Raw genomic sequence first — 15,629 nt, forward strand, 5'->3', positions numbered from 1 at the left:
GGGGAGGGGAGGTGGGTGGCGGGTGGGGGTGGGACGCTCACCGTTTACATTCCCAACACTGTGATTAACTTTTATGCAAAGGAGGGTTCTGATCTAAGCTCCTTTCTCACCTGTATAATCAAAGACAAACTGAAAATACACCACAAAAACCCTCCTTCCCAACACACACACACACACTCACACACACACAAACAGAACGAGATGACAACCCGTTTCTCTACAATCATATATTACTGCGTTGAGTAATTGAATAATTGAAATTGAAAATATGACAAAGAGTGGCAGGGGGTGGGTAGTTGAACATAGTCGGTAACTTTGGGTCAGTGAACAGACGACTTTGCCACCCCCCCCCCTTCGGATAGACACACCCGGACAGAGAATTGGCCCCGGGGCAGACCCCAAACCTACAGTAAGGGGCCCGGCGGACAAGGTCAGACCACCGTGATGTCTTCCCCCGTCGGCCCCAATGGCTGACTGACACAGTTCCACAGCACACAAAGGAGGTTTCGAGCCCTCAAAACAGTCCACCTGCTGCTCTCAGAAGAGACCCGTGCAGAGCCCTCTAGTGGTGGAAGCAGAAGCACGTGAGGGCAGGGGGGCATTCAGTCCTCTAACCTCCTCGCCTCTCTCTCCAGACTGAAACCTCTGTGCTACAGAACATTACAGGCATGGTGCCTCAGGGTTCCACGGGCTCCACCCGTCCCCGTAGTCCCCACCATCCCCAGCCCCACGCTGGCCCAGCGAGCAGGTAGCGGTCCCGACCCAAATGGTATGTGACAGGTTGCTGCAGCCCGTCACCTGGGGGTCAGATGTACAGCTGCAGACCTTCTGCTCCGCTGCTCCCCACTGGACACAAATGCGCACAAGCTCCAGCAGATTGTTCCTGACACCAGATATGCCTACGTGTCCCTCCTGCCAGTGTGCTACAAATGTGGGCACTGTTTTGTTTTGGCGTGCGTGCGTGGACAATGTTGAGCACACTTCCTGGATGACAAGTTCCTCCCTGGGTTGGAGCTTTTGCTGGGTGACTAGACACTGTCAGTCATGGAGGGGAGATCTGTGGGGATGGAGAGATGGAGATGTCAGTGACAGCAAGGCTCGTGGATGTCTAGAGGGCTGGGGTGAAGGTGTCAGTCATGGAAGGAAAGCTTTCCCTGAATGGCTACTCATGCTGGAGACAAATGCTTCAGTGAAACTATGAAACAACGGGCAAAGCATCTTCACTTTTGGCAAGAGAGGTTGGTTCTTTTTAAAGTATCTCACACCACGCACAACAAATGTCACTGTCTCCTCACGTGGGGTTGAAGAAGATGCAAAGGTTATTGAACACAGACTAGATTAAGTTTCAGGATATATCCACTATCATTCATTCACTTACCAAAGGTGACCAAGTGTACATATCTTATTCAACTTTGTCATGGAGCTTTAGGTCTGAGTTGATGCCATCGAGGACTGGGTCACAAATCCAGTCACCTACGAGAAATCCAAAATGGATTTGAAACAGCAATACAAGACTAAGATTGAATCCTACACACTCCATCTCAGATGCTCGTCAGATGTGGCAGGGTTTGTAAACCGTAACAGACTACAAAAGGACATCCAGCCACAAGCTGCCCAGTGACACAGACCTACCCGACCAGCTAAATGCCTTCTACGCTCACTTTGACCCGTCCAGAAGATCACCGACTGTTCTGGGTGACTATGTGATTTTGCTCTCTGTAGCCAATGTGAGTAAAACTTTAAAAGATATTAGCATTGACCAGGCCACACAGAATACCCGGGGGCATGCTCTGAGCGTGTGCAGAACATCTGGCAGGTGTCTTCATGGACATCCTCCACCCCCACACTGACCGGTCTGGATGTGGAGCGGGTCGAGAGTCCCGTAGTTCCTCAGTATCCGCATCCACCAATAATTAACATGGTGCACGCGTACTGAGACGTACTGAGACGCGTACTGAGACTTCCTGAGACTTCCTGAGACGCGCACTGAGATGTACTGAGACGTACGTATTTTTTGTTATTTGCTTCACTACTGATTAAACAATATTCAATTTGTATGTTTAATATAAATCTACCAGCATTTTTTGGAAAAAGCACCATAAGTAATTTTACTTTTAGTCTATAACTGTGGTTTAAAAAATGCCTGATTTTGATTTGACATGCTGGTGTGGAAAGATGATTCTCTTCCTCAGTAATGTACAGTATGGCAACTTCTGCTAAACGAAAAGCTGAATTGAAATACATCCTGGTATTGAAAGCATAATGTTTGATTTACACTGTTTCCAATGCAAATTGATACTTGGACATGCCCATTCAAAAAGAGATAAAGAGAATTTTAAAGTGAGAAAGAAAGAAATTGAGTCAGAACTGGGTCTGTCCTGGTGGAGATCTCATATATCTGGACCAAAACAGCAATCATAAAATCACATTCAAGTACAACCATGATATCTCAGGATAGCATTAAAATGGTTGTTTTATCATAGGCTTATGTAGGGTGCGTGCTGTGATAGTGGACCACTTGGTATGAGGATGAATTACCACTTTAAAAAATGCAGCCAACCATCCTGAAGAGTTTACTAACATTTGCTGGTTATTATGTGTTGTGACCCGGAGAAAGGGCAGATGTGAAAGCCATGTCTGCGATGTTCGCCATGTTGTTGGAGGCACCTAATGGACGCCAGTGTGTTGACAAACTGACAGAGAGGTCACAGCCAACACAGACTCCTGTAGTTTACCTAATGCTGAGACCCAACTGTGGAAAGGCTTAATGCAACACTAATGTGGCGCTGCTGCTGGCAACTTAATTACAGGGCACACTCAACAAAATAAAATGTCAACACAAAGTTTTTAGCCAGAAGATTCTGAGATTAATTTCAGTTTTTGAACAGGATACATGGGATATTTATAGACCATTAATGGAAATGCGTTCCTGGTGGTTTCCTCACAACAACAGAAATAACAGAGCACAATAACGACATTATAATTATAATAACGACAGTACTAATATGAATAATCGGGAAAGTTTAAAATAAGTTTGTGTAAAGTGCACAATTTGTGTGTCAGGTAGGCCTTCTGGCGGAGTGTTGATTATTTCCCATACCAGGTCGTGATGCAGCCTGTCAGGATGATTTCACTGGTGCAGAGGCAGTTTGAAGAGAAGACTCAGGGTAAGATGCCTCATTTCTTCTATTGCCTTATGGAGTAGCGCCGCTTTTGAGCACAACTGACAACATTGTTTGCCGTTGATGGTCCATGGAAAGTCCACAGTTATATGAATTATATAACAGGTCTTTCGTTTAGCTGAATTTGAGGAAGCGGTTGTTGTCCTGGGACCAAGGTTTTGTTTATCAGGTGGTCGGTCTGCAAGCGATGGCGGAGTTAGTTTTGTGCAAAGCAGCAAAGTCCTATATCCATTCACACAAACCTAGCTCTCTGAACTTGGTGATGAGTTTGGAGAGACCATGTTTTCACTCGTTATGATCTATTTTCCTCATATTTTCCACTTATGATCACTTAATGTCTATATTTTTGCAGAACCTTACAGTCAAACCAGATTTCACAACAGTAATGCTCTATCAGCAATTGCAATACAGAAACAAATGTGATTTGGATTTAATGCACTTTGGTTATGGTTGAGGTGAGGACAGTTCTGAGAGCTGGGATTCAAAATATCTCTGAACTATGCTTAGCACGAGTAAAACCTTCTAGTTCCAAGGTGTCTACATACTAACATCTATTATATTATTAGAAGTTAGGCTGAAGACATCTTGAACTTGAAGCATAGTGAACATTAGGAATAACATTGTTTAACTTAAATATTGCTTATTTTACATAAACCATTCCATTTTACCACACTTATTTTACTAGATTTACTGCAACTAAAATAAAATGTTACGTTTGTGAAATCATGTTTTTAGAAAATAAGCTTATTTAATACAAACATTTGTCATTTATCCAGTACTTAATCATTTTCAACAATTTAATGACCCATTACATATGCTACCATATATACTCGGCTTTCAGAATTGGAATAGAAACAGTAGAAGAAAAAAATATTTCCCATCATTCTAGCTGTGATTATTGCTGCATACACTAATATGAACAGAATTAATCCTTTGAGGGACAGTTTAATGAAGACTAATAATTACCTAGACAGCTCAATTATTTCTATGCACTGTGTGAGGAGCGTGTTTAAATGAGGCTACTTCTATATGGGATTTATGCCTGACTGAGGGAAGGTAACATTAACAACAGAACTGTTTCCCAGTTCCATCTAACCAATGAAGATGAACCGTTTACCCTTTCAGACCGGAGAGATATCCACTCTATAATGAGACACACAGAATTAGGACTCCATCGATTGTGGGGTACTGAGCTATGTATTGTAACTGTGCATTGTATGCTTTGTAATGTGTACTGTAGAGTATATAGTACTGTGTATTGTTGGCTTTATAATGTGTATTTTATGTAGTACTGTGTATTATGTTCCTGTAATGTGTATTGTATATAGTACTGTGTATTGTGAACATTAATGTGTACTTTATGTAATACTGTGTATTGTGTTCTATAATGTGTATTGTATATGGTACTGTGCATTGTGTTCTGTAATGTGTGTTGTATATAGTACTGTATATTGTGTTCTGTAATGTGTATTGTATATAGTACTGTGTATTGTATATGGTACTGTGTATTGTTTTCTGTAATGTGTATTGTATATAGTACTGTGTTTTGTATAGTAATGTCTCTTGTGATCTGTGATATGTATTGTATATAGTACTGTGTATTGTATTCTGTAATGTGTATTGTATATAGTACTATATAAATGCATACTTTATGTAGTACTGTGTTTTGTGTTCTGTAATATGTACTTTATGTAGTACAGTGTATTGTGTTATATAATGTGTATTGTATATGGTACTGTATATTGTGTGCTGTAATGTGTATTATATACAGTACTATATATAGTAATGTGTATTGTGATCTGTAATGTGTATTGTATATAGTACTGTATATTGTGCTTTGTAAAGTGTATTTTTTATGGTACTGTGTATTGTGTTTTGTAATGTGTACTTAAATAGTTCTGTGTATTGTGTTCTATTCTGTGTATTGTATATAGTACTGTATAACTGTATTTTTCATTAAGCAACACAATACTTAAATAAAGCAGGATTACATCACACTCAAACTAAACAGGGAACACCTCTATGTTGAGCAGAAAAACAGAAAACCATTTGCAGGTTAAATGAACATAGTCCCAGGTTAAGGTCTAGCAAGCTGTTTGGCCTGACAGAACAACAATACAACACACACTGCCCAACTTAGGTCATTTGGTATAATTTGGGGCCATTTTCCCCTTCTCAAACTTCAGAGCCAAATCTATCACAGTGCCATTCAATGTTACAACCATTCCATCATTTTCTTCTCCACAGATTACTATTTGATCCACATGAACAATCATAGTTAAGCACGTGGCAGATACAATTTACTGTATGGTTGATCTGTTGCTCATCAGTTACATGGGCTGGGCCTAATATTTGCATAATCTGAGTGAGAGAGAGAGTGGACGTGTCTGTCAGAGGGATGTGTATATCTGCATGATTGAAGTCAAAGGGATAACTTAGGAGGCTTTCTACCAAGTCAATTAATCTCCCCCCTCCCTTTCTCCCTGTCTGTCAACCCACACCGCTTCAGCTTCATTTATTACTGTGGGAGACAAGTGACAGAAACGCCATTAAAGTGAGACACTGACATTACTTAAAAGAAAGGGCATCACACAGTTGGCTGATGGAAATTAAGCACCTCTTGCTCATATGCATTGAGAGTGGAGCTATACCACTGAGACGAAGATGCGCATCAACTGCGGCGCCTCACAGGCTAATAGCTGGGGCAGCGCTGGTTGTGGTGGTGGGGGTGTGAGTGGGGCACTGAGTCCTCCATCCCTGGCCCTGGGAGACCCTGGCGCCCCCCCCCCCTCCCAGTGAGACAGTGTGTGCCACTCAGCCAGTCAGGCGGGGGGCCTCCAGCTGGGCCACATTTGGGAAATGCCAGTGAGCATGGGCCGCTTGCTTCACTAGGCTCAGCCCCACGCGCATCCCATGGAGCCACGCACCGGCCGGAATAACCATCCAAAGGGTGCCGCCAAGACTCGTGCCTTTAACAAATACTAAGCAGCGCACGCGCACGGGCCTACGCGCGCGCACGGACCCACACGGATGTGGGCAAACATGCTGACGCACCCCCACACACACTTGTATTTACACTGGCTCAGCAACATCCTCTCCGGATGTTAGCCCTGATGCTTGGATCTCTGATGTGGAAAATGGACCAATTGATCAATTGTGGTAAAGTGTGTAAGTGTGTGTGACGGTGAGAGAGCGAGTGTGTGTGACAGGGTGTGTATGATAAGAAAAGATGAGTGCTTGTCATCAATTGCCTCCATGGTTAACATTTTGATCCAGACTTCAATAAGGCTGTGAGGTAGCGGATGGAGCGCTGTGAGGTAGCGGATGGAGCGGTGTGAGGTAGTGGATGGAGCGGTGTGAGGTAGCGGATGGAGCGGTGTGAGGTAGCGGATAGAGCGCTGTGAGTTAGCAAATGGAGCGGTGTGAGGTAGCGGATGGAGCGCTGTGAGGTAGCGGATGGAGCGGTGTGAGGTAGTGGATGGAGCGGTGTGAGGTAGCGGATGGAGCGATGTGAGGTAGCGGATAGAGCGCTGTGAGTTAGCAAATGGAGCGGTGTGAGGTTGCGGATGGAGCGGTCTGAGGTAGCGGATGGAGCGGTGTGAGGTAGCGGATGGAGCAGTGTGAGGTTGCGGATGGAGCAGTGTGAGGTAGCGGATGGAGCGGTGTGAGGTTGCGGATGGAGCAGTGTGAGGTAGAGGATGGAGCGGTGTGAGGTTGCGGATGGAGCAGTGTGAGGTAGCGGATGGAGCAGTGTGAGGTAGAGGATGGAGCGGTGTGAGGTTGCGGATGGAGCAGTGTGAGGTAGCGGATGGAGCAGTGTGAGGTTGCGGATGGAGCGGTGTGAGGTAGCGGATGGAGTGGTGTGAGGTTGTAGATGGAGCAATGCGTAACACCAGGACTGTCCCACAGGTCCACAGGGCCAGTCAACACAAGCACTGATCAGCCAAGCTGTTTAGCCAACCAGGGCATGAAAACAAAACAGCTGGTCAGTGGTCCGGCTGCTGCCTGACCAAAGCTAAAGCAGCGGACACTTCAGAGCTAATACTACTCCTCCCACAATGCAACTGGTTCACCCATTCAGCGGAGAACACAGACACAAACAGTAAGCTCCTCCCCGCCAGTATAGTGCTTTGCTCCTAAACCCTGCTTTAGGGGTACCTGTGGGAGATGGATATTACTAGTTCATTACATGTCTTTATGCTTGTGTAATGACTTTCAGTGTTGGATTGTGTGAGGAAACGAGTTATTATGAAGTTTTCATGTTTCCTAAATCTCTAGGCTGTTGGAGAGATGAATGGTTGGTAGATTGGGTGAAACTGAAGGATTCGTGTATTGAAGACACAATTCCAGCCTCTGGGCCCTGGTCCAGAACAGACTGTCTGTGCCCAGAGTACCTGACGCTAGACAATCAAACACCAGTTAATTTCTGGTCTTTTTATGGATGGCTGATAGTCAACATGGAGGCAGGGGACTATGGCAGTCCCAGTCTAACCTGTGGAGCGTCATTATCTCCTTTCAGGTAAAGGCTAAGCTGTTATGTTTGGGGCCAGAGAGAAACCCATTAATTACTTGTGTGTCTGTGACTGGGTATTGGCACACAGTAGCTTGCTGCTAAATGGACTGGCAATAACAGGGAGTCTTGGAACGGGCTTTGATGTTGTATACAGTACAAAAGCTAAAATCCAGATTACATACAGCCAGATGAATACAGAACACTGAAGCTTAAAGTAGGATCACACACACACACACACACACAAGCCTGGTGTCTAGATGTGTATATGTACCGGAGGGAGGGGGTTAGGAGAGATGTTCAGCGCATGGTACCGTAGAGTCAGCGGGGTGACCTGGTGGGGCTCCCCCGGTGCTGATGAGTTCCTGGTTCTCCAAGGATCGCAGGGAAATGGAGCATATAGGCCAGCAACACACACACAGCTCAACTGAACAACATCCTAGACACCCAGTGCTCTATGGACAAACACCAGTCAGTACGGCAGTCCGTCAGTCAGGCTACGTCACGTCAAGTCTAGAGTTTTTTTTCTCTACTGTCGGTCGCGACCCTCCATTAGCATATGAACACATAATAGAAGCGTTATTGCAGATGCATGCCTAGCAGTTCTGGAAAACACACAGAAAACGTGGTTGTCAGTCTGGCTTTGCGTTCTCCTCCGATAAACACTCAGAACTAGACTTGATCCAAATGTCAGCTGCAGCCTGCAGAAAGGGACATTTTTACAGCCATGCCTGGATGTCTTGTGAAAATCCACACACAGTTTCAAGGCCGTGATGGGGGGACTTGGAAGCACTTAGTCCTATCTGGCATGACAGGCAAGATGGAGGGACATAGGTGCAAAGACAACAGACAGTGTCCGGTCCTCTACTAATTTGGCCAAAATTGAGGTGCAGAGGATTTTCCTGCCCCTTGGGTAGGCCACATGTTTTCTGCCTTCCCCCTTTTGGCCAAATGTTCATTAAAACATTTTTGAATCCGAGGGAAAGGTGTTGTGCAAGAAGAGTGGTTGGTAGACTAAGCCAATTAAGACAATGTCTATCTTGCCATGAATTACAGCTTTCCTATAATCTAACAATAGACCCATTTGTCGAAAAAATGGTGGCGCTCAGGAGTGGAGCAGGGGTACTTGTGCTCCCAAGGCAGTAACTCAGGCTGCAAAGGCCTAGTGTAAACACCACTGAACTCTGCTTCCTTGCCAGGTGGGGCTTCATAGTCCCTCAGAAACACCCAACAGGAGATGGTGTGGTGTTTTACTGACCACTCTGGGTAAGGTCTGGCAGCTCATCTTGGTCTTGGAAGCGATGGCTTTGTGTGTGTGAGTGTGTGTTGTGGGTGGTAGTTGTGGACCCGTATGGCTCAATGCAGGATGACTTATCAGCAACTTGGGAGGCAAAAACAAATCCACTTGTTGCACTGGAACATCCTGTAGCCAGGGCAGAATCCAACAATACAGAAGGACCAGGTAAAAACTGTTAACGCTCGTCTCAAAGCATTAGCACACTGACACATAAGAAAATAACTTTGCATCGCAAAAGGGCCTATTAAGTCACTTTATATATCTGACTGCAGTCTGTTGTAATATCTACAGTACTTGGTCATAATATTGATATTCATCACTGTTTGCTCATACCTGGATCAGTTTCAGTAAGTTTGTTGATTTTATGAGGGCGTGAAAGGTTCAGACTTCAAGCAGGCTTGTCAGACTGCTGAGAACCACATGACTAAGCTCACCTTGGCCTCTACCACTCTGCAACCCTCTGAAGTCCAACACATATCTGGTGTCTAGAAAATACATCAAAAGGTTCATTCCTTCAGCATGGACTGCCATTCAATGATGCAAAGCGAGCCGGTGGCCACTCCTGTGGAAGTAAGAGGAGCTACAAAGGGCTGGAATTGGGTTTGTGAGGCCATGCCAAGTTCCTCCATGGAAATCAAAGACAGGGCATTCATTCAGAGACGTCTTCAATAAGTGATGAGGCTGTGTGATAATGGAGGCTGCATTATTATCATGTAGAAGAGGAGAGAGGTCAGAGTAGGAAGCGCCTGCGCGCCAAACTAATAAATACTGCATGGGATGGAGAGGGCTTTCAAGAAACCGCTGAGAAAGCTGTGTGTGTGTGTGTATACATGTGTGTATGTATGTATGTACATGACTGTTCACGAAGTTTCGGGTCACATGGAAATGTCCTTGTTTTGAAAGCTCATTTTTTGTTCATTAAAATAACATGAAATAAATCAGAAAAACAGTGTAGACATTGTTAATGTTGAAAATGACTATTGTAGCTGGAAATGGCTAAATGTTAATGGAATATCTACATAGGTGTACAGAGGACCATGTTCGGCAACCATCACTCCTGTGTTCCAATGGGACATTGTGTTTGCTAATCCAAGTTTATCATTTTAAAGAGCTAATTGATCATTACAAAATGCTTTTGCAAATATGTTAGCGCAGCTGAAAACCGTTGTGCTGATTAAAGCAATAAAGCTGGCTTTCTAGTTCAGTATTCTGGAGCATCAGCAATTGTGGATTTGCTTACAGGTTAAAATGGCCAGAATCAAATAACCTTTATCTGTAACTCGTCAGTCTTTTATTGTTCTGAGAAATGAAGGTTATTCCATGTGAGAGTTGCAATGAAAAAGACATATCTCAGACTGGCCAATAAAAATAAGTAATGAAGATGGGCAAAATAACACAGACACTGGACAGAGGAATATTGAAAAAACGTGGAGGAATTCAGAGGAATCTAAGTTTGAGGAGTTCGGATTACAAAGAAGAACATTAATCAGACGCAGACCAAATGAAAAGATGCTGGAGGAATGCTTGACGCATGGGGGAGGCAATGTGATGGTCTGGGGGTGCTTTGCTTATGGTAATAGTGGGAGATTTGAATACAAGGGATCTTGATGAAGGAAGGCCATCACTCCATTTTGCAATGCCATGCCATACCCTGTGGATGGCAATTTCCTCCTACAACAGGACAATGACCCAAAGCACAGCTCCAAACTATGCAATAACTACTTAAAGAAGATGCAGTCAGCTGGAATAATGTCTGCAATGAATTGGCCATCACAGTCACCGGATCTCAACTCTATTGAGCTGTTGTGGGAGCAGCTTGATCGTAAGAAGTGCCCATCAAGCCAATCCAACTTGTGGGAGGTGCTTCAGGAAGCATGGGGTGTAATCTCTTCAGGTTACCTCAACAAACTGACACCTAGAATGCCAAAGGTCTGCAAGGCTGTTATTGGTAATAAGGACAATAATTTTTTTCAATTAGAAATAATTATTTCTAACCATTCATTATGCTATATGTCCTATTCAAACTCATTTCATGTAACTTTTCATGGAAAACAAGGACATTTTTAAGTGTGACCAAACTTTTGAATAATAGTGTCCATACATGTGTTGTTCATTTCATAAGCGACACATGGACATATTTGAAATATACAGATAACAGATCAGGCTGTGTTTGGCATTGCAGATAACTAACACAGAAAACATCTGTAACTGTAATGCCAGTGCTTAAAAACACTGAAAAGCCTAGAGGAAAGGTCAACCTAGATTAAGACCAGAGAGAGTCAGGGAGTAGTGAGCCTGTGTAAGCGTTTAATGAGCCTGTGAGTTTGACGAGACCCTGGACAGGGCCCCTGATACAGCCCCTGACAAGGCCCTGGGTGGGGATTAGCTGAGCCCTCTGGGTCAGGGCCCCCCCGACCGCTCCCATGGGTTAGCCACAGGGGTCACCGTGGCAACACCAACCGGCAGTTTCCCATGCTGCCCTAGAATGCCTTGGTCTGTGATAGCCTTCCCAGAATGCCTTGGTCTGTGATAGCCTTCCCAGAATGCCTTGGTCTGTGATAGCCTACCCCAGAATGCCTTGGTCTTTGACAACCAAATGAGCTTCACTACTAATGATGTCTAAGTATAACTGGCCTCAGTCATGACACATAGAATGAATGAAAAACATGAAATATAAAAAAAATTGAGAACTGAATCTCTTTTGGTCTAGAGTGGTCCATCGTTCTAAGCCTCGGCTTGCTATACTGCTGACTCGGCTTGCTATACTGCTGACCCCCCCCCCCCCCCCCAACTAGAGACCACAGAAGAAGTCAAACAATGAAAACACCAGGAACATCATTATTAGAGCAAATAGCAGCTGAGCAAGAGACAGCTGCTCCCCCAGAGCGCGGGGGCATGTTGCAGGGCACCCAGCCGACTAGCCCCCTCAGCGCTGCCTGCCTCGCCGCCTCGCCATCCTAGACACAGCGAGTCACTAGCGGGAAAACAATGCACGACCCCTCCACAGATGTGCCTGGAGTGGGCCTGTCAGAAGCGCTTAGCGCGACGGCTACTCAGCCCTCTCTGTGGCTTTCTGCGGCTCTGTCACAGGTCAGTGGGTGACGGGCTGGGGGCAGCACGCCTCGCTGGCCCCAGGCCCCGTCCCCTGTTAGGACACACTGGGGAAAGGTGTGCCGCGCCATTTGACCAGCTTGTGGTGGTGATTCCGAGTGATTTACAATTGTGAAGGAATAACAGATCCCTTGTTTTATTCGGAATACAATTATTCGTACAGGAGAGGTGTATTTTAATTGGAAATACCTGCTGGCGTTCATGAAATTAAAGTTAGGTTATTAATGTAATCACTTTTTCTGATTGATGTAGTTAGAATTACACCAATTTAGGATGGAACCAGAAATACTGGTTGATGGATTATGATGGTGTCTCATTAGGCCAGGTGTCTCAGTACACCAACAAACGAGATCCTCTCTATCTCTTTTTAAATAAAATTTTAGTTATTCTTTCACAATATTAACAACCTAGATCAAAAGGCAGGTCATAGCTTATGATTCTTTTTCAATATCTGGCCAATATAATATTGGACAGAAATTGTTCGATATAAAATCATACTGGTTCATTTAGATAGCAAATAATATACATTATCCTTCTGCAAAAGGCCATAAAAAATAAAGTTGTTAGATAATTATTACATATTAAATATCCCCTATTAGAGTAATGATTAATTTAGATACTGCATTGCCCAGGTCTTTCACTAAAAAGAAAAAATACATAATAATTAGATATATAGATTCTTCATACCAGTGTAACAGAACTATTCCTCAGGAGAGGCTCAGAACAAGCTACTGTGTGTTGTCTTTTGGAACGAAGACAATAAAGACAACTGGAGCATGAGGACAAGGACAGCCCTGGGTGAGTGGCTCAGTCACAATGCAATTGGCTTCAGCTGCAAACGAGACCGATCGTCACCTTACCTAATGAGTAGCGAGCTGAGGTAGAGTACACACACCCATTTAACACAGCGAAACCATCCGTCTGGAGCACATCTGGGGCTGTATGAGGTAATCTGTTGGTACAGTAGCCCTGGCTCTGCATTACTTGTTGAGCATCTGAGCGACAACGCCTCAGCACGGGCCCGTAATGAATCGTGAAGCGACTAATCGGATTTTGTTAAATTGCATTAAAGAGGCTGGGATGTGCGAGGGGAAGACGGTGTCGAAGCTGAGCAAGGCGCCGTGCCACCGTGAGCGTGTGTGTGTTAGAGCGTGCGCTCTTTTGGGGGTCGAGGGGAGCACGTTACACACCACAGAGCCACAGAGCGTGTGCTCTTCTCAGATACGTACGGAGAGTTCTGTCAGATTATGGTCATTTAACCTAAGCGTGATTTGGGTGTTGGAGCAGTGAGATATTAATGCCCACACATCACATGCAGATGTGGTTGGGTGAAATCGCGAGGAGTAATATCTTGTACCATATAAGCAGGAGCATTCTTCAACATTGGCTCTGTAGTCTCATTCAAAATGTGTCTCTCCAAATAAATCGTTCTTTTTTAATAATCGTATTTGGTGAATTAATGAAAATATCAATTGATTAAACCAAACAGAGACATTGTTTATTAGAAGTTCAACATATTCTTGGTGTGAGGCCCACCCAGTTGTTCCACTGCTGTCTGCCTGCTTCCTCCCCAGCAACCTTTCAAACTGTAGATCGTGTGGAGTGAACATGCTCTGTCCTGCCTCCACGTCGGGGGAAACACCCGGGGAGAACGGCCTGGCCCGGGCTGACAAAATGGGTCTCTGTCCCTAAATGCAGCTGGACTGCCACTCCCTGACGAGTCACGCCTGCCCACAATCAGGCCTCGTCAGAGGGTTGCTAATAGGGCCCCCTGTGAAAGAAGCTCTGGGCAACAGGGATCGGTAGAAGTAAGAAGAGTGGGATGTCTTACCTTGCCCCTAGGATTGTTTTTGTTAAGAAATGCCCTCCAGGGCCCAGAACATTGGCACTGTCTTTCCCCATTGCAGTAGGTCATGACCAACCCAGGTAGGGCCTGTGGGAAAGGTCAAAGGGCAACACAGTATCAACGGGACAAGCGTATGCAAGCTTGATGAAGAGCGATGGAAGTGATCCCACCACATACTTGATCCAACAAGATACTGCTAAAAGAAGACAATGTGGAATAAAGGTGCTAGCTATACATAGCATACGGTGCTCCTTTCTTTGCATTTGGGTGATAAAGAACAAACCTTAGGAGAAAGGCGGCCAGCTTCTCCAAAGCTCCAGTGTTGTCAAAGACTGCCTTTGATCCTGTGCATTGGCAGAGAATGAAAAGAGACTTGAACATGATTAGTAAGCAGTTCACACTATTATATCCGGGTTTATGTACATCCCTGTTTGTACCAGCCACCAGATGAAACACCGTATGTTGTGGGTGTGAGCCTCTGTGTAGACAGAATCCTCCGGGTGCCCCAGAGAGACAGTCATGGATACAGCCAGACAGAGCAGAGGCAGGCCGTACTGAGGACCTCCCCAGGGGGTACCAGATGGGCAGGGTGGGAGGGAGAGAGGTTTGAAAACTCCTGTATGTCAGTTAAAAGAGGAAAGAAGATCAAACAAGATGTCACAAATGGGCTAGGTCATTATGCTTGGCTAACCCTGGATGTCTCCCCCCGCACATATCACTCACGTCAGGATGCTCTCCGAGTCACTGATCTCCCGAGCCAGCCAGAATGGGATTTCACAGTTGAGCGCCATGCAGCGGGCAGGGGACTCCATCCTGCCTTTACAGCAGCTTGACCAGAACCTCACGACCTCCGAGAGGCATCTCACTCATAAACCGGGTGTCCTTAAAGTCGGGAAGCACGAGGCCAAAACGCTGTTAGTGCGAGTGTGTTGAAATGCACTGTGTAAGGACACAATAGCCACAATTGGCATGAGGACTCTGAAGTCAACGTGTACATTGCATGACAGCATTAAAACATTACATTAGAGTGGGCCAGAGTGTGGGTATTGGAAGGACCCGGCCGGCAAGTTAATACTCCACACATCGCAGCTGAATCCCTCCAGCTCCACCATTACTCCCATTTAGAGGCCAGAATCTGCACTGTGTCAAGTCCATGACATCACTGCTAATTTGAACATATTAAATGACTCAAATATTATCACATCATGTGCAATGGTGTTTATCTACGCTGATGAAGACCCAGTAGTGGATCACATTAATAGATCTTTTTTTTTCTCAAGCCCTGCAGGCAAGACAGTGAGAGGGAAGCATTAAGAGTGTTTTCTTGCAGTCTCCTGCATGCAGCAACACGACATGGCTAGGTCTAATCACTGGACCAACTGATCCATTCCGGACTGTTCATTATTATCCATTAAATCACATCCCCTCCCCAGACACTTTACATGCAAACTTCTCCACTGGCTATAGGTCACCCTTTCATGTCATTTTTGTTACCATTGGTCAATTAGAAAGGTTCTTCTGGACAACCCCAAAAACATAATATGAGTATGTCTCTGCGACAATGTAATTTGCACTCTTGCAATTTTTTAAAAAGGAAGCAGAAGTGATGTTGATGGACAGAGAGCAGAGTATCTTGACAAGGGCAGAGAGTCTTGCCTTTGTTGAAAGACAAAGTCAGTACTA

At 44.9% G+C, this 15,629-nt stretch overlaps 1 long non-coding RNA gene across 1 annotated transcript in view; it reads right to left on the minus strand.

The window, feature by feature from the left end:
* Nucleotides 1-847: 847 nt before the first annotated feature.
* Nucleotides 848-15,629, minus strand: part of LOC105018076 — a 39,657-nt gene continuing 24,875 nt past the window's right edge. The window contains exons 2-5 of the long non-coding RNA XR_828564.3: nucleotides 14,670-14,828; nucleotides 14,230-14,562; nucleotides 13,932-14,033; nucleotides 848-1,057 (exon numbers count right to left, since the gene is read on the minus strand). This is a non-coding gene — a long non-coding RNA (uncharacterized LOC105018076). The remainder of the gene's footprint in view (nucleotides 1,058-13,931; nucleotides 14,034-14,229; nucleotides 14,563-14,669; nucleotides 14,829-15,629) is intronic.

Source organism: Esox lucius, chromosome 19 (genome assembly GCF_011004845.1).
Source record: "Esox lucius isolate fEsoLuc1 chromosome 19, fEsoLuc1.pri, whole genome shotgun sequence".
NCBI lineage: Eukaryota > Metazoa > Chordata > Actinopteri > Esociformes > Esocidae > Esox > Esox lucius.